The 21,080-nt window shown below is 43.5% G+C and overlaps 1 protein-coding gene across 5 annotated transcripts in view; it reads left to right on the top strand.

The window, feature by feature from the left end:
• Positions 1-11,171: 11,171 nt before the first annotated feature.
• The window catches only part of LOC121302672 (nuclear receptor-interacting protein 1-like), a 31,566-nt gene continuing 21,657 nt past the window's right edge, over positions 11,172-21,080 (top strand). For all 5 annotated transcript variants that reach the window (XM_041232720.1, XM_041232722.1, XM_041232725.1 and 2 more), the window contains exon 1: positions 11,172-11,473. The gene's annotated coding sequence lies outside the window, so the exon portion shown is untranslated. The remainder of the gene's footprint in view (positions 11,474-21,080) is intronic.

The following is a 21,080-nucleotide window of genomic DNA, read 5'->3' on the forward strand; positions in this document are numbered from 1 at the left end:
GGATCAGGAATCAGGAGCTGGATAACAACACTGATTCAGGAATACTCTGATACATCATGCCTGGATTAGGAATCAGGAGCTGGATAACGATACTGATTCAGGAATACTCTGATACATCATGCCTGGATCAGGAATCAGGAGCTGGATAACGATACTGATTCAGGAATACTCTGATACATCATGCCTGGATCAGGAATCAGGAGCTGGATAATGACTCTGATTCATCCCTTATAAAAGTTGTGGTTAAGATGCTTGCTTGCAGTGTCAGGGTCGCTGGGTCGCGCCCAGCCTCTGTCTGGTTACACATGGTAAATGCACAGTATAACCGTGGGAAAACTGCAGCATTGCCATTGTGAGCTTTTATAAGGGATAAAGTAGGTTAGTTGTTAGAAGTATTGTTTTGGATTTCACTAAACCATTAAAAACACTAAAGGGAAGATGCTTTAGAGATCGTATCAGATATGGAAATGAATGGAGCAGGAAACGGCTCAAACAACACTGGATTAGTGAAAGAAAGTAGGTCAGCAAGACCCACCGACAATGCAGCAGAGATAATGAAGAACACAATAATGTCCTGTAGAGATGCAAATGTGATCTCATCTAGCACAGCTTACATTTCACATGACATGCATACAGGACGCTGATGATCAGCGACCCACTTTCTTATAGAGCAAAGTACAGAACAAAAGGTACCACTTCACATGAAGTGTCTCTAATTACCGCTACTGTGGATCTGCATAGGAGTTACCTGGTAAATACATGTGTGCTTACACACAACTACAGTGTTATTATGCATAGTTACAATGTACTTCCTGTGGAAATCTCATATAACCCTAACCCTAACCCTAACCCTAACCCTAACCCTAACCCTAACCCTAACCCTAACCCTTTTCTCATACAATTGTTTGCTTACATATATTGTGCAAAAAGATTTCCACATTAAGTCCATTGTCACTATGCATAATAACATTGTACTGTAGTTATGTGTAAGTGTATGTGTATTAATAGCAATGATAGTAATTAGAGACACTCAGCGTGAAGTATTTCCAAAATAAATGCACTGCAAAAAGATATTTTCAAAAGAAACAAGCCGTGCATGAACGAGTACCTTGAGAACGCCAATGCAAGGGCCTCCATACTGCCCTGACTGCACCCATAGCAATGTGAGGAGAGGCAGCGTTCTTGCACACAACCCTTCTCATCTTTTGTTTTCCACTGTGATCCAATGCATTGCTCATCTCCATACTCTTCTTTTTTTGTATCTGTTGTCGAGCTGAACTGAACATGGTCTGTCTGTTAATATAATTTATTACAGTCATGTAGCAACAAACAAAAACAAAGAAACAGAGCATGCTGCATGCCCTGAGTCTAGTTTTGAATAGCTGCTAGATGAAAGCACTTGAGTTATTGCAAGGGGAAAAGGGCTGGGTGCATTTCACTTACTGCGTTGTCATGGCACCCAGGACTGAAAAGGTCACAGTGTTGCTTTGCACTGGATTACCCTGCAGAGCCATTAGCAGAACATTAGCAGCATTGCCAGTGCAATGGATTTGAAACTCATATTCACAGCAAGCCTGGTTCAGCAGCATACTAATACTGACCTAGCATCTCACTGCTCCAGTGGATCATCATTGTGAATGCCTGGTTCAGCACACTAATACTGACATGGCATCTCACTGCTCCAGTGGATCATCACTGTGAATGCCTGGCTCACAGCACACTAATACTGACCTAGCATCTCACTGCTCCAGTGGATCATCATTGTGAATGCCTGGTTCAGCACACTAATACTGACCTAGCATCTCACTGCTCCAGTGGATCATCATTGTGAATGCCTGGTTCAGCACACTAATACTGACATGGCATCTCACTGCTCCAGTGGATCATCACTGTGAATGCCTGGTTCAGCACACTAATACTGACATGGCATCTCACTGCTCCAGTGGATCATCACTGTGAATGCCTGGTTCAGCACACTAATACTGACATGGCATCTCACTGCTCCAGTGGATCATCATTGTGAAAGCCTGGTTCAGCACACTAATACTGACATGGCATCTCACTGCTCCAGTGGATCACAATTGTGAATGTCTTCATGGTCTGTGAAACCAGACCCCTTTATTAGTGCACAACAATGGCATTGTCTTTGCATAATCATTGCACTTTTGGTTTGGGGTTAACTGGTAATAGCTGGGGGCCTCTTGGACTTTTTTAGGAACAGTGTCTTGAAACCTGCTTCCAGGAGACTTTGCTGTATCAAACCCCAAGCCTCCCCTGATGTGCCGTGCAGTGGCCTGAAATCTAGTCTTCTGAAACCAGGTTCCCTCAGCTTTAGTCTATTGCAAAGCAGGATGTTTGCACATGTGGAATGTGATAGGAGGGTTGGCAATGAAAGATGATGGACCCCAAGCCTGTGCTCTTTCCAGTCATGCAGTACCCCTCCTGGAGACATGCAAGGTGGGTAAACTGCAGGATCACAGTGTCTCCCTCCCCTGTGACAGACAGGGATGATGTTATATTGTCCAAGTCGATGGCACACGTCTGCATGGCTCTGAGAGAACTGGAACTTCTTACAAACACACATGGCCTGGGCTGCCCCAGCTGTGTGTGTGCGCTCATCCAAACACAATGTCTTTGTCTGCTTGAGGGGGAAATGTGAGGGGCAGTCATTAAGGAGGACTGGCGCTGGATACCAGACGCTCACACACTCCACTGGCTCCCCTGTTTGTCCCTGTGAGCGGATCCCATCTCTCCAAACACATTTCAAACGCACAGACACAGACAGGTCGGCATAAAGGGGCCAGCCATTCCAAGATGGGATTTGTGCAAAAGGAGCCAAGCTGTGCCCAGGAAAGTGTCAGCCCTGTCATACGGGGGCTCATCAAGGACAGTGGAACACAATAAAGAGTCTGTGTTTCATTTCGAGATCACAAGATCAATTATTTGAGGAACTCTGCAGTTCAAACTGCTGTAGAGATCACAAAATAAAGATAAGGAGGTCCAAACAGATAGATGCTGGCTCTCACAAAGGGCTCTTCATCAGTCAAACAATGGTGCTGTTTGGAGACACTGCTGTTCAGACTAATTGAGCATTTCCATGCACAGGCAGACAGACTGTCAGCTTTGTTTCTAAAGACAGCTATCTATTATCTGTTAGCAATATGTACTCTTACTTCTGTGTGAATGGGTTGATCCAAACTCACTGTCAGACTGTATCTCAGCTGTCTTTCTATAAGCCATGAATCCATCTGCTGATCAACAACACAGACTGGCAATGCAGCTTCTCAACATGAATCCACCTGCTGATCAACAACACAGACTGGCAATGCATCTTCTCAAGATGAATCCACCTGCTGATCAGCCACACAGACTGGCAATGCATCTTCTCAAGATGAATCCACCTGCTGATCAGCCACACAGACTGGCAATGCATCTTCTCAAGATGAATCCACCTGCTGATCAGCCACACAGACTGGCAATGCATCTTCTCAAGATGAATCCACCTGCTGATCAGCCACACAGACTGGCAATGCATCTTCTCAAGATGAATCCACCTGCTGATCAGCCACACAGACTGGCAATGCATCTTCTCAAGATGAATCCACCTGCTGATCAACACAGACTGGCAATGCATCTTCTCAAGATGAATCCACCTGCTGATCAGCCACACAGACTGGCAATGCATCTTCTCAAGATGAATCCACCTGCTGATCAGCCACACAGACTGGCAATGCATCTTCTCAAGATGAATCCACCTGCTGATCAGCCACACAGACTGGCAATGCATCTTCTCAAGATGAATCCACCTGCTGATCAGCCACACAGACTGGCAATGCATCTTCTCAAGATGAATCCACCTGCTGATCAGCCACACAGACTGGCAATGCATCTTCTCAAGATGAATCCCACCTGCTGATCAGCCACACAGACTGGCAATGCATCTTCTCAAGATGAATCCACCTGCTGATCATGATCTGGCAATGCAGCTTCTCAAGACCTTCTGCTCCACTATCCCATATTAATATTTCTAGTGATTGACGAGTATCCCTTTGTATCTTGATTCTGCTGGAATAAAGTGCTGTGTGCTGGTTTTGAATTCTCTGTCTATCCTCCATTTTCTAAACTAATTAAAAAATAATGTAATCATTCTTGCAGTACCATCTTTAAAGGTGCCTTTAAACACATCTGACTTCAGTTTTTGAGCTGTTTTAATGGCTATTTTTTATACTATATATATATATATATATATAGTATTAGTGAAGTATTACTAGGTTTTTTATTCATTAACTAAGCATTATTAAAATGAACTGCATGTACCTGTCAGGAAGCTAGCTGCACACAGTTAGTAAACACACAATACAATGCTGCCCGCTGAGCCCCCTTCTTTAGTCTGTTTTAATGAATGTCTGATATTAATGAAAATGTTCTAGACAGTTCTGAAAGAAACTTCCACCAGTCTAGGACAGGTTTACATTTCATAAGGGAAAGGGGCCCTGGTTTGCTATTTAGTTGGTTTTATTCAGTAAAAAAAAGATCCTACCCTAGAACTGTATATAAAATAATCCCTCACTGATAAATATTTGTTGTTTTGGCAGCTTGCTCCCAGTTTCAGCATTTTGACACAAATGCCTACCGCTGCATTATGCCTGTGGTCTGCAGGGTAGAACAGAAACAGCACATTGAACTTGTTATTAAGTAACACAGCTCCTCCACAGTGAACTCCTTCAGTTTCAGTGACTCAGCCAATGGCCCTGGTGTGTCAGTGCTCAGGCACTGTGCTGAAGTCCATGTGCTAGCCTGCCAGTAACCTCGGCTGTCTCTGCCCTCCACTCTTCCTGTTGAATAGAAAGATCAGCGTGGGGTTCAGGGTTCGATGTCTGCTGGCACACTGACTGGCAGCCCTTTGTGTAGATAAGTAGATAATCAGGTGCCGTGGTTCAAAGTCCACAGCTGTTTATCTGAATAGGACAGGGATGTGAATAATGAAGGGATGAACTCTGTAACCTGGAACACACGGGGTGCAGGCAGGAAGAGCATGCCTGTGTGTGGGATTTCTGAACCCCTTATCTTCCAGCCCTTTTTGATATGACTGCCTGACAAAAACCGAATTGTATTCAATCGTGCATCTACTAAAGCAAGAGGCTTTGATCATGGTTCGGTGCTGTGGTATTATTGAAGGACATTTTGATTAATGGTATTAGGTGTTTATTTATACTGATTAATCATTAACAAGGGATGTTTTCATTAAATATAGGTTTTCACATTTTCTCCAGACACAGACAAAGACACTTCTCTTCACATTTTCCTTCAGCTGTACCTGCTGAGCTCTGCTGAGTGCTTTGCTTTCTGATTGGTGATGTGTTGTTCACTCTTTGTTCATTGTTCTTCATGTTGTTTGCTGTGGTGTGGGAGCCTCTTGCCAAGTCCTCATTGTAAACAGGGAATTTGTTCTCGAGTGACTCATCTGGATAAATGCTTCTGATTGGTTGAATGATGCATGTTGCAAGGCCTATTTTAAAACACAGTAACATGAATGTCAGTTTAGAAGATTCCATATGTCTGTGTGAAGTCGTTGGTCTGCGCTAGAGATTCTGGAAAGAGCGATGCATTGGATCTGCTGCTCCCGCTGGTTAGGGAGGCAAAAAACAGTGCTACAGTGCAACCTACTGGCCAGGCATCTGGTGAGCTCCGGCGGACACCTGCAGGGCTGGCCTCTGACCTCTAGAGAGCGGTAGCTTGCTGACACCTGCATTTCTCCGGAGCTGTGAGGGGAATTGTTTGCGGTGAGGGAACATCATTAGATATGTTTTTTTATTAGGGTGCCCAGTTATTTCAAGTTGAAAAAAGGAGGCCGGTTCCATTTTTAGACTAGTGTGTTTGTGTGAATTATGCATCAGCTGCAGAGTCACTTACAACAACATCTCACCCGAAAGAAGGAGCACAAGAAGATGAAGTGGCTTGCTTAGGGTCACACAGTGAGTCCGTGGCTGAGCTGGGATTTGAACCAGCAATCTCCTAATTACAAACCCGCTTCTGTAACCACTGGACAAAAATGTTTGTTTGATCAAACCTTGGCCCGCTTTCTGTGGTTTAATCGAAGAGTATTAATCTGCCACTTAGCATAATTGAATTGGATTGGGAAGAGTCCCTGCAAAATGCCACTGATGTTGTTTTTCCAATGATATGCTGTGCTCTAAACCCCTGTGGGAACAGAAATAATATGCTGTGTTCAGGGAAATTTCCGAAATGTAACAGAAAATAATGTAACTCAACCACATTCACTTCTTTGTATAGTTTAATTCCCTTTGACAACTAATCGATTTTTTTCAACCTTCATATTAGCACCATGTTTTCCTGTGAAAAGTTTATCAGAAACAAATTTCCATCTCCTTTACACAAAAAACACCATTCTGTGCTGTTTATGCTGTGCTGTTTATGTTGTGCTGTTTATGCTGTGCTGTGCTGTTGTGCTGTGCTGTTTATGCTGTGCTGTGCTGTGCTGTTTATGCTGTGCTGTTCTGTGCTGTTTATGCTTGCTGTGCTGTGCTGTTTATGCTGTGCTGTGCTGTGCTGTTTATGTTGTGCTGTGCTGTTTATGCTGTGCTGTGCTGTGCTGTTTATGCTGTGCTGTTTATGCTGTGCTGTTTATGCTGTGCTGTGCTGTGCTGTTTATGCTGTGCTGTGCTGTGCTGTTTATGTTGTGTGCTGTGCTGTTTATGCTGTGCTGTGCTGTTTGTGCTGTGCTGTGCTGTTTATGTTGTGCTGTGCTGTGCTGTTTATGCTGTGCTGTGCTGTTGTTTATATAAGCTGCTAGGTGTTGTCAGTATACTGCAACACCTCATTGTTTTAACCCTTTCCTTTCATTGGTAGAACTTGGGCTGTTTATCATTCCTTAACTGTGTATTGTGAATCTTTACTTGCAGCTAACTGCAACTGGGTATTTATTTATTTATTTATTTAGCAACTTACTCAGCCAGCTAATTTGACAAATGTACTAAAATGCAGAAGGGTAGTTTTTGGGGTGTCCTACAGTTATTGCACCACAGTTAGGTACAGATGTGTGTTCTGCTTTGTACGGTCGTTACACAGCGTCTCTGCAGAGTTTGCATTCAAGGTCTGTTAAAACAAGAAAACAAATGTTCTGAGGAGTTGAAGGCTTCTGAATGTGTTGCACTGATCCGTTTAGGAAATGAGATTCATACTGAATGCTTTGAAACAACAGGTACAACAATAGAACGTCTTTTTAAGGACTGTTTTTTTTTAAGAGGGCACAAACATGAAATGCAAACTTGATTTAATAAATCCAAAAATAGGATTAAAAACGTAAAAACCTTAGCAAAACATTTCTTAAAACAGTCCTTGGGGTTTTGTGAACAGAGCCCAGTTGTAAGGCTGGGTATCCCAAAAATATTTCCTGAGACGCACGCTAGACCTCTGAGATTAAAGGACAGGTCATCTTGGACTTTGCTGAGGTTAAAGGTTAAGGATTTCCTGTGCTGTGGTGGGTGGGGGTTGGGAGGGGAAGCGGGTTCCCAAATAACTAGATGGGATTAAATCTGGGTTCGTCAGGGGTCAGAGTTCAAGGAGGAAATGTTTGCAAAGGGCAAAGGTCACAGTGAGCTGATAACAAACAGTGCTGATGTATTGCAATAGTTAAAAACAGTACAGGCACTGGTGCTTAAAATAAATATTAGTGTGCTAAACTCTTTACAAGAGACTGGGAATATTATTGTGCTTTTTTAAGCCAAGGCCCATTTCCTGAATTACTACAATACATAGATACTGTATATTGGCCTATATTTTCCACTATGGGCAAATTGCAGGGAAATGACCGACTCCATAGCAAAGGTATGAGACGGGCAACATGCCCACAACCTTCAGTCAGGTCCATTGTGTTTTAATCATGATTAAAAAATGAATTACAATGATATACATGCAATCCATCAGTAGAACAGCAAAGCACCACTTTAGAACAGCAACTGAGATCTATGAGATGTTAAGACATCAACACAAATCTTCAACTGCAATAGTTTTGCGTTGACCTTTAACTGACAATAAGGAGGCTCAGAGCAGAACTGTACTTCCACTTCCCTGTAAAAAACCAGTTTCTTGGTAAGCAGGCCTCGGGTTATTCCAAAGAAGATAGTGATGTTTTAAAATGTACTCTGAGTGACCTTTCACATTCTCTGACAAGTTCACATTCGTACGACACAGAATACTTCCATTCGTCACGGATCATTGGGATGTGCTGCCATCCACATACAGGTGAAGGGAAACACGTTGCATGATGGCTCTCTGATTACTCTGTATTTCTAGTGCAGTTAATAGTTTGGGAAGTGATTTCTTAGCTCTCCTGTCCTTGTAGCAGTCCCTGGCAGGCAAAGAGAGAGAAAGGTATAATCCACAGAGACAAAAAAGTACAAAAACATTAAACAGGGGGAAAGGGACTGGGTTTCAGGCCACTGCATGGCACACCAGGGGAGACTTGGGGTTTGAAACAGCAAAGTTGCCTTAAACTAAGTCTCCCAGTCTCCTGGAACCAGGTTTCAAGCCCCTATTCCTGAAAAAGCAGCTTTGTGTTCCCTCAGCTTAAGGCACATCACAGGTAACAAAACACCAGCGAATTGCAATTTCTGTCTCACAGCAGCCGCTCGCTGTCTGCGTTTTGCATGTATTAGAGTTATCATTGAAATACAGTTGTCATTGAAATACTGGAGCGCCGAGGGGCATCTGGAGGCCTCTGACTCAGACATGCAATCATCATGTCTTCATCAGAGGTCAGGAGGGCCTTGTTCTCAAAAGTGTTTCATCAGAGGAAAGTCTGAAGGGAAGAGCGTCACATGAATAATCATGGCAATGACATATCTCATTCTAGAAGACTAGCAAGCAAAGAGGTGTGCTGTAACATCAAACAGATACTCAGGGTACTGACTGCATGGAGTGACTCTCACGACTCGCTGGTCTTTAACATCACTTGTTTTCCTGATCATGTCGTTTTATTATAAGAGCATGTATTCATTTATATTAGAGAAGCGTATGTACATTGTACAGAGCTACCTGATTTGGTTAATTCATCGCTAAGCCATGCTGACAGTAATTTGTAAGAGTGCTGCTGTACATGGCTGTCACTAGCTATGAGGACAGCGAGGTCGTGTCTGCGGTCAGTTCTGATGCTCGTGTACAAATTCTGGTAAAGTACAAAAGACTCCTTCATTTTCTCTGTTGGTTTGCTGTGTAACACAGATTTGGAGGTTGAATAGTAAATACCAAATACCAACACTGCAGCTATAGTTTGAAACCTCAGTGTGATGTCAGCAGAATGGCATCTCTGGTTACAACGTTGCTACTGTATATGCTCCATTTTCAGAGCCCTTGTCTTTTCCACTGCTGTCAATATTTCACATTTTTTGATGTGTTGGTCAGATCAGGAGATAGCCAGTGCTGTGTTGATGGATCTGTATGCTGAAGTGTATGCAGTGACACAAGGACTGTCTCCAGCACTGCTTCTCTTCCTCCATGGATCACAAACACAGTAAACTGTGCACACTACCAAACCATCTGAGAACAACAGCGTTAGTGCATTTTTGGATGCATTCATTTAACCAGGAGAGTTATGCACAAATAATATACCCGCTGACCAGTCCACCTGCTATAGCAGGCATGAACTCTGCGTGATGAGCCTACACCACTGCAAAGAATCAGGGCACTTCCTCAGCAGGGAGCTGAGAGCTGCCCAGGGGCTGCAGAAAGGCTACCCGCGGTGTGCACATGTTGGGAAGGAGGAGCGGCTGCAATGAAACTGTTTTGTTGTGTTTGTTTTGCAGTCCCGGGAGTGTTTTATCTGTGTTGTCACAGCACTGGTTTAAAAACTGTGTCAAATGTAACATGCATTAATGCAATGCATGATGGGGCGCCAGCTGTCGCTGCTTTCCCGGGATCGGCCCGGTTTTAGGGAGGGTGTCCCGGGATTTCAATATGTCTTCCCGGGACACTAAAAGATATTTTTTTATATAATCTTATCCCGTTTTATTCTTATGCTTCCAAGTCCATGTCGATTATACAGCAACCCCCCTATGCCAGTGTAACGGGGTGACCACGGCACTTTCTTGAGGCACTTTTAATTAACATTTTAAATGATAGATATGGGGAGTTTTTAAAGTATTAATGTTATTGTTGTTTTTGGTAAGCCTCGTCTCCGCGATCGTATTGAGCAGCACTGCACTTTGTTCTTTAATTATAATTCATTATTTATTGTTAGTGCTGTGACGGTGTATGTCCTATTTTGTTAAATATAGTTAAGCACCTGTATTTAATAGAACGATGTTGGATGCCCTGCATATTGTTGTGGTTTTAGTTTATTTCCTTTGGTATTCGACCCACACAAGTTAGATCAATCAATACACAACAATACAGCAACAGACATGTGCATGGGTGGTCAGGACTGTAACACAGTATCATCAGTGTTATCTATTGGCAGGGTTTCTAGAGAGCTTAAACTTTTAATAACGCCCTTCTCTTCAGATGTCCCGGTTTTTTTGTACCTCAGACTCTGTGGCGGTAACCCTGATTAATGATGACGTAAGCTTTTACGCTACTTGCAGTGATCCCCAATCATTATCATTATTATTATTTTGTTACATCGATACAGGGACAAAAGTAAGATGGGAATTAGCCTTGAAAACGACGGGCACAATACAATACCCCCAATGGAAACTGTTTCACTAATTAAATTACCATAGGGGGTATATTCGCAGAAATGGTCTATAGATGCACACTGCTATTGCGGAACCGAATCCGATGTAGGTCCACTTGTACAATGCATTTAAATCATGCTAAATGATTTTTGCATCCACCTTAATGCGAGTGCCATTTTTAACTTCAGTACGTAGTTTAACGTTATGAGACGTGATACATAATAAAACCACGATTTAATATGGCGCTCGCATTGGAAAAACAGATGCAAAGCAGCATAAAAACACCTTTCAATTTGCACAGTTATAAAAGCGGACCTTCATCGATACACACGGGAACAAATAGACGAGACTAGTTCATTCCTGCAACTATAAACACTTCCGTAATAAATATTTCACTGTACGGTCGTGGGAAGCTGTGAACACTCGTTTCGTTTCCAGACCCGCGTCCTCGGCAGCGCTGTGAAGCCGCGGTGTCTTTAAGACGGCCGTGCCCAGTGGCAGTGGGCGGGGCTGAGCGCGTCTCGTCGAGTGCGGGGATTCCTGGATAAACAAGCCCTCTCCCCCAGACTCTACTGCGGAGCGCGGAGAACGAGAGCTGCACCCTCAGCGGAGGGGTCTGCCGGCACTCTGCCTTACACTCGCTTTACTGGCTTTCCACGGGCCAGAGTCGGACAAAACAAAAACACGGACACCCGAAACGACCTCACCAGCACGGCGGTCAATAGGAGGATTTGTTACGTTTTAGAAGCAGCGCGTTTCCCCCGCTCTCGCTGAAGCAGGTACGTGTGGTCCGGAGCGAGCGCTGTGTGCACAGCAGGCTGAGAAAGGCTAGCAAAGGAGGGCCATGGGATATCTCTCTCAAGCATTTCAACACAGTACTGGTTTAAAATACGGCTTTTTTGTTGTGGGGAGACGTCTAACCAGTTATAATTCTATCTATCTATTTATTTATTTATTTTGGTTGCAATGTACAGGTTGTAAAATGGTGGTGAATGCATCCCCCTCTCCCAATTTAATAATTCATATTGAGAAAGAGAATGATTTGGACATGAAGCCGCGAATCATGGCTCTGTAGCATTACTGTAGTTTACCCCCATTTTGTTAAATGCGACCACGCAACGCAGCATTCATCCTGGAACGAGTCCCGATCCCCATGCATTTCGCCCATGGTCGCCTGGTAATCACGGGCGAGGTGCACGGAATGCAGGGAGAGTTTGCTGTTTGCTTTAGCCTGTATGTAAAGACGCACGGAGTACAGTATTTCCCCGCGTCCATTCTTATTAGCCACTGTTCCAGTTCTTTGTGGTCGTAGCGGTGCGATCCGATTCGATTGTGCGCAGAAGTGACACACTGTAGAGCACACTTACTGATGGGTCACATGCAGGACTGATGGGGCAGCTTGTGGGCACTGGTACTGACTAAGAGCTGTCGAGAATGAAACCGTGTGTTTCAGCTGAATATCCCTCTGATTCTGAGAGTGCGCCTGCAGTATGTATTGTGCAGTACAAACTGCACTTTCATTGAGAACCAGCTTAGGGTCTCCTTAAAAACGAGGGGTTTAGATTATTTTTCTCAGGCACGTTTAAGCATTAAGTCATAAATCTATTATATAGGGTTATTATTGTTACTAATAATACGACACGTTCATAGTGATAATAAATAAAAACAACTATCGTATATCCAGTAAATACAGTAATACTGTCATATATTCAGACATAAATAATAGCTGGTTACAACTGTTTTGTTTAAGAATAAATGCAGTTTAAAATAGGTGTAGTTGCATTCGTCCCGGGTGCTTGCATGGACACTCCCAGCCTGTACTGGGCTGAGAGATTGTTCTAGTTTTGTTTGCGTTGGAAACTGCCCAGTAAGTTGAGAGAAGTTGGTGGTTTGAGTTTGCTCATGGAACACCATTGCATGAAAACGTGATTGTATTTTAGTAATACATTTAGAAGAGGTGAAGTCGGGTTTGGTAATGCATTTAGAAGAGGTGAAGTCGGGTTTGGTAATGCATTTAGAAGAGGTGAAGTCGGGTTTGGTAATACATTTAGAAGAGGTGAAGTCGGGTTTGGTAATGCATTTAGAAGAGGTGAAGTCGGGTTTGGTAATGCATTTAGAAGAGGTGAAGTCGGGTTTGGTAATACATTTAGAAGAGGTGAAGTCGGGTTTGGTAATATTTAGAAGAGGTGAAGTCGGGTTTGGTAATTTAGAAGAGGTGAAGTCGGGTTTGGTAATGCATTTAGAAGAGGTGAAGTCGGGTTTGGTAATACATTTAGAAGAGGTGAAGTCGGGTTTGGTAATACATTTAAATGAGGCGAAGAACAGTTGGTATTAACTGTTATTATTGTTTTTGCGTATCAGTTATAAGTACATCAGTTTGTGCCGTCGTTAAAACAGAAGCACCTGCCAGCCGATCACCTTTAATCAGCCTGTTCTATTTGCAGGGAAATGCAGTGACAATGTGCAGCAATCATGTCATACCAGGGATAGCAAGACTCCCATTGCATAGCACTTTCACCCATGCCAGGTTTTAATGTGAGCTTGATTAGCCACAGTGCATACATGTAGGGAACAAGCTCAGTCTTATTAAACACCTAGTAAAACCAGGGATGGATCAAACTGCTGTGCAATGGGAGTCCTATTCCCCTCCCTGCATGCTGCTGCACAGTAGCTCCTATAAAGCAGATTGTACTGAATGTCTGTCCCATAGGCAGGACGTTGTTGGAACCCTCCCAGCTGACAGTGTCAGCTTCTGGGAAGATACAAAAGCTGCTACTTTGTGCTGGAGCTGACTGCCTGTGAGCTGGATGTATACTATGCAAATGAGGGTATGGTGGGACAGTATATGGCTTTGGGATTCACTTCTTACTACATGGTCTTTCTTCTGGATAGAGTTTCATGCTGATTGCGTTCCAGTACTGCTTGGGCAGTACCGCTAGTACCAGCTTAAACAGCATGCTTTTACCTGACTGATCAAGTTGCAATTAAACACTCATCTATATCATATTTTCAACTGGGTTCTTTAATTGGGAGGGAAGTTGTAGCTTGGATTATTTGCATGTTCTTTGTAGGCTGTTGAAACCAAAAAATAAAAATCGAAAATGCAGTCCTGACCACCTGGAACTCATTGCAAAGAGGAATTAGACAGGCTGTACGCTGCTTTACTGTATGTTGAAAAGGATCATCTTGAAATGTTTTCTCCCTTCTTGGCATTGATAGTTATTTTCGAATGCTGTGGATTTTCAGGGGGTTGACCGTTTGCTGTTTTTGATCAGGGCACGGGATCAAGAGGTCAAAGGTTCCAGTCAGAAGGTCATGCCAGTCAGTTGGGAAAGGTCCCTTTGGTCTTCAAGCCGTTGTTTGTTCAGGTGCTTCTCTTAAGACCCTTCCACTTACTGCAGGGTCTGTGTGCAGAGTGTGTGCAACGGTACAGACCTACTGTATACAATACAACATGGGTTTATATAGCAGCTTTCATCACAGGACCTCACAGCCCTGTAACACAGTAAAACAGCAGCTAAATAAATATGAACAAATATTAAAAGCTTAGCTTAAAGAAGCTCATTTTATAAACAATAGTTTTAAATCTAGATTTAAAAACAGTTAAAGTCCCAGTTTCAAAATAGGCATAACATGTTTATAAGTAGATATCTTTATGTTTGCCGATGTTTTCAAAATGAACAAGGACTGAAAGGTATAATGTGATACTGTGTTTTACACCAGTAAGCTACAGTACAAATAACACATGTTTCTGTATAAACGGTGCACAGTCACACCTTGTTGATCAGCTGTTTGCAGCTCACGTGGCTTTTTCAGTGATTAACTTTTTTAAAATAAACTAGTTGTTTTTTTTTCAGTTCAACAACAACAAGAACAGTATGGGGCTTTATATAGTGCCTTCCAACACCAGGGCCTCTCAGAGCGCTGAGCGAGTTTCAGCAGAGCAATAAGATTAAAAACAAACAGTTTTAAAACAAATCTGAAACATTTCAGTTTTTAAGTCACTATTTAAAATCAATTCACAACCATAAGGCAACGTACCAGAAAATGAGCTTTCAAAGAGATGCATTTTGAATTGAGACTTAAAAACAGGGACAGACTCTGCTTATCTGACTAATAGCTGAGGAATTCCAAAGGCTGGGAGCATGTCCTTTCACCCTGGCGTGACTGTATCAGAACACTGGCAAAGGCACTAGCATGTCCTTTCACCCTGGCGTGGCTGTATCAGAACACTGGCAAAGGCACTAGCATGTCCTTTCACCCTGGCGTGGCTGTATCAGAACACTGGCAAAGGCACTAGCATGTCCTTTCACCCTGGCGTGGCTGTATCAGAACACTGGCAAAGGCACTAGCATGTCCTTTCACCCTGGCGTGGCTGTATCAGAACACTGGCAAAGGCACTAGCATGTCCTTTCACCCCGGCGTGGCTGTATCAGAACACTGGCAAAGGCACTAGCATGTCCTTTCACCCTGGCGTGGCTGTATCAGAACACTGGCAAAGGCACTAGCATGTCCTTTCACCCTGGCATGATGGTTTTGATGGGAACCCCTTTTAAAATGGGGGTGTGTGTTTTAGAAACATTAAAATGCATGCCCTGCTCTCCCCTGAATGTCCTGGCATTAATTGGTGAATTTTAATTTTTTAAATGAATAATTTCCCACCTAGCTTTTTGAGGTGATGATTCACACATGTGGAAACCCACTCGGAGATCCAGATCAGACCCATGTTTTGTGATAGATCCATGCAGTTCTACAGCCTCTTGGTTTAAATGTCTTTTGAAATCCCCAAGCCCTGAGTCAAGTCCACACTGGAAGGGCAAGGATCAGTATACTGTAGTAAAGAAAAAGAAAGAGCTGGTATTGCCAGACGAGCTGTAATTGAAATCTGCTTTCATCGCGTTCGGTTTCTAGGGGAGAGACTAACTGACCCAATGCAATCAATGAGCCCAAAGCAATCTTCTGATGGTTTTCAAAGGACAAGGTTAATTAAAGTTGAGGAACATAATACGGTCATTTTAAGCAACTTCTAAAACGTTCTGTAAATGATCTGCAGCGCACGTGCTGTATTGTCTATTTAAAGTTTGCTCTACAACATGGATACTTTATGCAATAACTCATGTCATTTTTCCTAGCAGTTGAGAAGTCTCCTGTACCATATTTGGATGCAGAATAAACATGCTTAGTTTTTCTTCTTTACTCTAACAGTGTTTCACAGGGAGCTTTTTTTTCTTATCCCCACTTTCTTTCTGAGGGATGTCTGCTACAGGGTGTCAGATTTATTGATGTACAAAATTAGTCATTTCTTTTAACAGGCAGCGGTAGTAAAATGAATGGCTAATGTGTACGAAGAGTGCGAGGAGACAGATTTGTTTCAGCAGCCTTGCGCAGCCCCTCCTGAAGAAAGGAGATGGTTTTCGTGATTTTGAACTTGCAGCGGGGGTGAATGGGTGAAAGGTCAGAACTGAAGGCCACGGCGTGAGATTTTTAGCTTAATTAGAGGGACAGAAGTGGCTGAGTGGTGTGACAGTTAAAATGGGATTCTTGCATACTTGAGGACTGCTATTCAACCTTGCCTTCATTTGAACTGGGTTATATTGAGCTACAGTAAGGCAAAGAGCAGCGTGGCTGGCCGAGGTGCCAGTCCTTTCTAGCCAATCAGGACTCTCCTGAAGGTTACCGCTCCTCTGAGCTCTGAAGGATTGATGTACGAGCCTGTCTACCAGTAGAATTCAAAGTCCAGGGCCATTTGCAGTGCTGTCTGGGAGGGGGGGCGTCCTTCACAGCTTCCCTTGCAGGCTGTCCTTCTGGGAACCTTCAGTGTCGAGGCAAGGACACGGTGCTCGTTAAGCGGAGTGGAGAGAGAGAGAGTGACTCCTGGACAGGATTTAGTGCCGGATCAAACACATTCACAGGGTGGTGGGAGTTGGGTGTGTAGTTTGCAGCTGAGGTGGGTTCTTAAAAATGTGATCCCCAGGTGAACTGAATGAGCCGCTCCCTGCCCAGCTGTTGTGAGTGTTATTGAGAAAAGAACAATGATTCCCATGAGGGGGGCTTAACGACAAAGGAGAGCCATGGAAACAAAGCACCCACACGACTAGTGGTAGCAGGGCATTTAGAGAGGGAGGGGAGGGGGGGTCCAGGTTCTGAGCACTTTTGTAAAGGTAGGATTGTTTGAAGTTTGCGAGGTGGGGGAAGGGGGGTCCAGGTTCTGAGCACTTTTGTAAAGGTAGGATTGTTTGAAGTTTGTGAGGTGGGGGGGAAGGGGGGTCCAGGTTCTGAGCACTTTTGTAAAGGTAGTATTGTTTGAAGTTTGTGAGGTGGGGGGGAAGGGGGGTCCAGGTTCTGAGCACTTTTGTAAAGGTAGGATTGTTTGAAGTTTGCAAGGTGGGGGAAGGGGGGTCCAGGTTCTGAGCACTTTTGTAAAGGTAGGATTGTTTGAAGTTTGCGAGGTGGGGGAAGGGGGGTCCAGGTTCTGAGCACTTTTGTAAGTGTGTCCCTGGAACGCAGCCATTAAATTTTTGTTCTCTTTCCAAAAGCCTTTGAAAAATGAGAATTATACAAGAGATTTGAATGAGGCAATGCACGTGGGGGGAAAAAAAATGTATACGGCTAATGTTGCCAGTCCTGTGTATTTGATGTGCGTGAAGATTTGAGTGGTGTTTCCGTTTCAGACATTGGAGAAGGGTGATCATACCTGCTGGTTGTTGTAATATGTACTGTGTATGATGTGTGTATAAATACTGTATCGCTGTGTTTCATCATCACACCCAGGTGACTTCAGACTCACAAGTTTAAAGCAATCTGTGTCCTCTCAAACAGGTCTTATCTCTACAGCTGGTACACCAGAGTGTAATGATTAACATGTCCCCCCCTGCAACTCTTCCCCCAGTGGATGTATTAGTTCCCACACTTGTTCTGCGTGGTATTTCTTTCTGATGTGTGTTACGTCCACTGGGGGGAGTATTGCAGGGGGACGGGTTAGGTTACACGCTGGTGAGAAGAATTTGAGAGCTCTATTGAGTCACGGGTGCTTTTAACATGATGTCAATCCTAAAACAGAAAGTCATTCTAATCGGCAATCCGTGTACATTCAAATATTTAATTCCCAAACCAAGTTATTGGTGGTATGCTGCGGGGGTTATCCTAGGCAAAAAAAAAAACCTGGACTGGTCTTGCAGGGACATTCCTGTAGGATAAGCTTTCTGACACTGGCCTCTATCACAGCTGCAGGAGTCACTCTCCCTCCCGGTTCTGGATGTGACTCGCCCCCGGCTGCTTCTGTTTCAGGTCTCGGCCCCGGTCGTGACTGCTCACTTGGGCGGCAGTATCTTCTGCGCTCTGTTTGTAGGTAAGCTTCGTTTCCGTCTAAGAAACGGGTTTGCTTAGTTTGCTCCTGCACTGAAATAGACCAGCTGAAGTCTGCATGCAGATCTGAAAGGGAGGCCATGCAGCCCTTGTTTTCAGTTGCACTAAACCCAAAGGGATGCTTCTCATTATCTAGATGATTTAATAAAGTGTCATCTCATCTCTGCGCTGGGGTTGGACCATAATGACATTTTCAGCTATCGATTATCGTCTGTCAATTAAATAAATAAAACATTACATATTGTTGTAATTTATCAAATGTTTACTTGAGTAGCATGACAACCGCCAGTCTAAGACACTGAGTTTAGAAGAAATAACCCTAGACTGTATATGCGCACCTAGTTTTTACATTTCTGATGGGTGCCAGAACAAACGTGAGTATTAAAATACACCTATTGTAATTTGTATATTAATAAATGATGTAGTTTTCCTATAAAATATTCTTATTTAAACATTTTATGTTAATTAAAGAACGTTTACTTTCATTTAAAGAAAAAAAATGGTATTACTGGAACGAAACAAACAAGTCTTGTTTGGGTAATCTGCCATTAAGAGAATCAAACTAGGGTTAAAAGAAATATTTAAAAAAAAAAGAGTGTGTCTCTGTGTATAGTTGTATAGGAACGTCCTGAGTTTTGCACATCGCTGCTTGTATGCAGACAGTTTAAATCAAATAAACCGCCATTAAAAGAGAACTGTCTTCTTTATGCAGCTTCCCATTTTCACCATAGCAACGCCATGGGAACACATAGATATCCAAGCTTATTTTTCCCTGTATGGTGCATAGGCTGCAGTATAGTACAAATTTATCACTGCAAAACAGTTATTGTGATTATCGATATTGTCGATTATTGTTCCAACACTACTCTGCACTCATCATAAATCTGCTTATTTTTTTTGTTACTTCTCTTGTCTCCTAACTTTCAGAAATGCCACTTCGCTGTAACATAGAGGAATGAATATATACTGCAAGTCAAGACTGTAAAAAAGGATCTTTTTATGTACTGCACGTGATTAAAAAGACTAAAGTTTTTGATGCACAGTATTAAAAAGACTTTGATCAATGAATCTGCTGTTTGACAGCTTGTCACTTTGTGTTTTGTGTGACCTGTATGTTATAATGGCTTGTGTTAATAAACGCTGGGATGGAAAGTGTTAGAGGGCTCTGAGGGGGATCAGTTACAGTTCAAGGTTGATCTCCAAGTTAGAAGTCGCTCCAAGGTCAGCCTGTGTTTTATAAGATGTTATGTCAGCCCTGTGGCGCACATGGTCTCCTCCAAGCCAATGAAGTGGGTTCATGGTGAATGGAAGCATGCGTTTTGGAGCTGCAGTAGAGTGTGTGTTGGTAGTCTGGTTCCTTGCTGTATGTGTTTTGTGTGTGCTTGCCCACCAACGAATGGACGTGTTGTGCCAGTCAGTCAGCGTTTGTTTCGGCTCGGCTCTGGGGATTCCTGGAGGTGTTGCTGCTTTGTTGTGTGCCGTTGGCAAAGAGGACCGAACAGCTGAGGCAGGGGAGCAGTGTAAACAGAGTCAGTGACGCACGAGTGAATCGCTGGCTATTCAAATCCCTGGTAATCCAGTCACAGCTCTGTAATGTGGAAGTGTGAGTAGACTCCGCAGATGGGGCTACATTACCAGAGATGTGCTTTTCGTTGCCGCCCCCTGCATGTTAACGATGCCACGAGTTCTTTCACTCGTACGTCAAGAGAGAGTCGTCCCAGCTGTAGCTAAACTTGGTGTGGGCATTCTTAACATTGAGTGTATCAAAACCAGGAGCACCAGTGTGCCTGAACCTGCAGGACAGAAATGCCAGCTCTTATTTTCTTACACCCGTGCTGTAGCACTGTTAGCACTGCCGCCTCTGCAGTTTGTTGTAGACTGAGCGGCAGCAGTGCCAGCTCTGTGTTAGTTTAATAGTAAAGAAAGTGGCACGGTCACAGGTGTTACTTTTGCACTTTTTGCTGTGGCTTGGCCTGGTTGACGAGGCTTGTGGTTCTGTAACCTGGATTTGTATCCTTTATAAAATGGGCCAGCCTTTGCAGCGACAGGGTAGGCACTGCAGAATGAGGAGGATGCCCTTATTTGGTGAACCTCGGTTCCTTTATTTATAACTCGCTGTGTGTGCAGAAAAGAAGGGTCGTGTCGGTTCAGTAAAAAAGTTTGGAAAAGGAATGTGATCTGATTGTGCTGTACATTCATATTATTCAGATTCAGCCAAGGTAGCTGAACTGCAGTGTAACTGTCATTTAAACTCATCTGTACAGAATTGCAAGCAGTGCAGCATTCTACCCACCTCAAATAATTAGTGTGATTTCTTTTTCAGGGGTAATACTGTAGCTACAGTACTGCAGATCACCTGACAGTAAGGCGTGCTGGCTTACTTTATCATGTGAAACAAGTCCAGTATGGGATCTTGTTCTTTGGATAAGGGCACATGTGGGAGCTACACAGTGAATGGACAGAGACCGATCCTGCAGTACAGTTTGTAAACCTCTTATAACAACATTGCATTCAGGTTGCTCGTCTCTCTCAGCAGGTGTGTGGTGCTGCTTTTAGCACGCTGCTTGCTCCCCTGCACAATTGCTGGTAAGTTTTGTCATCTCTTACTGTAGTGCAACACAGCCTAAATCCCCAGGTGTTCCTGCTTGGGGGTCTTGTAACCTTGCAGACGGTGACTTCACTCTGGAACAATGTGGATCTATGTAAATGAATGCCAGCTGCGCTTATCACCAGCCTGGGTTCAGGGGAAAGTTTATTTCCTTGTGGTGAAGGGCAGACTGAGGTTAAAATTTGAATATGTACCGTAGAGGAAATTCAGCAGAGCTCGGCGCTGTGTGAGGGAGTTTCTGAGGCACAGCGCAGAGCTTTTGTTTAATTCTGTACGTGGGCGCGTAACGTGGCCTTGATTATTAATGGGGAAGTACATTCAACATTCAAGCACAGTTACTGGTTTCCATTAGGTATTGTTCCCAGAATATCCAGCCTTTGTTATTTATTTATTTTGTGGAAAAAAGAAACCGC

This window comes from Polyodon spathula, chromosome 30 (genome assembly GCF_017654505.1).
Source record: "Polyodon spathula isolate WHYD16114869_AA chromosome 30, ASM1765450v1, whole genome shotgun sequence".
Classification (NCBI taxonomy): Eukaryota; Metazoa; Chordata; class Actinopteri; order Acipenseriformes; family Polyodontidae; genus Polyodon; species Polyodon spathula.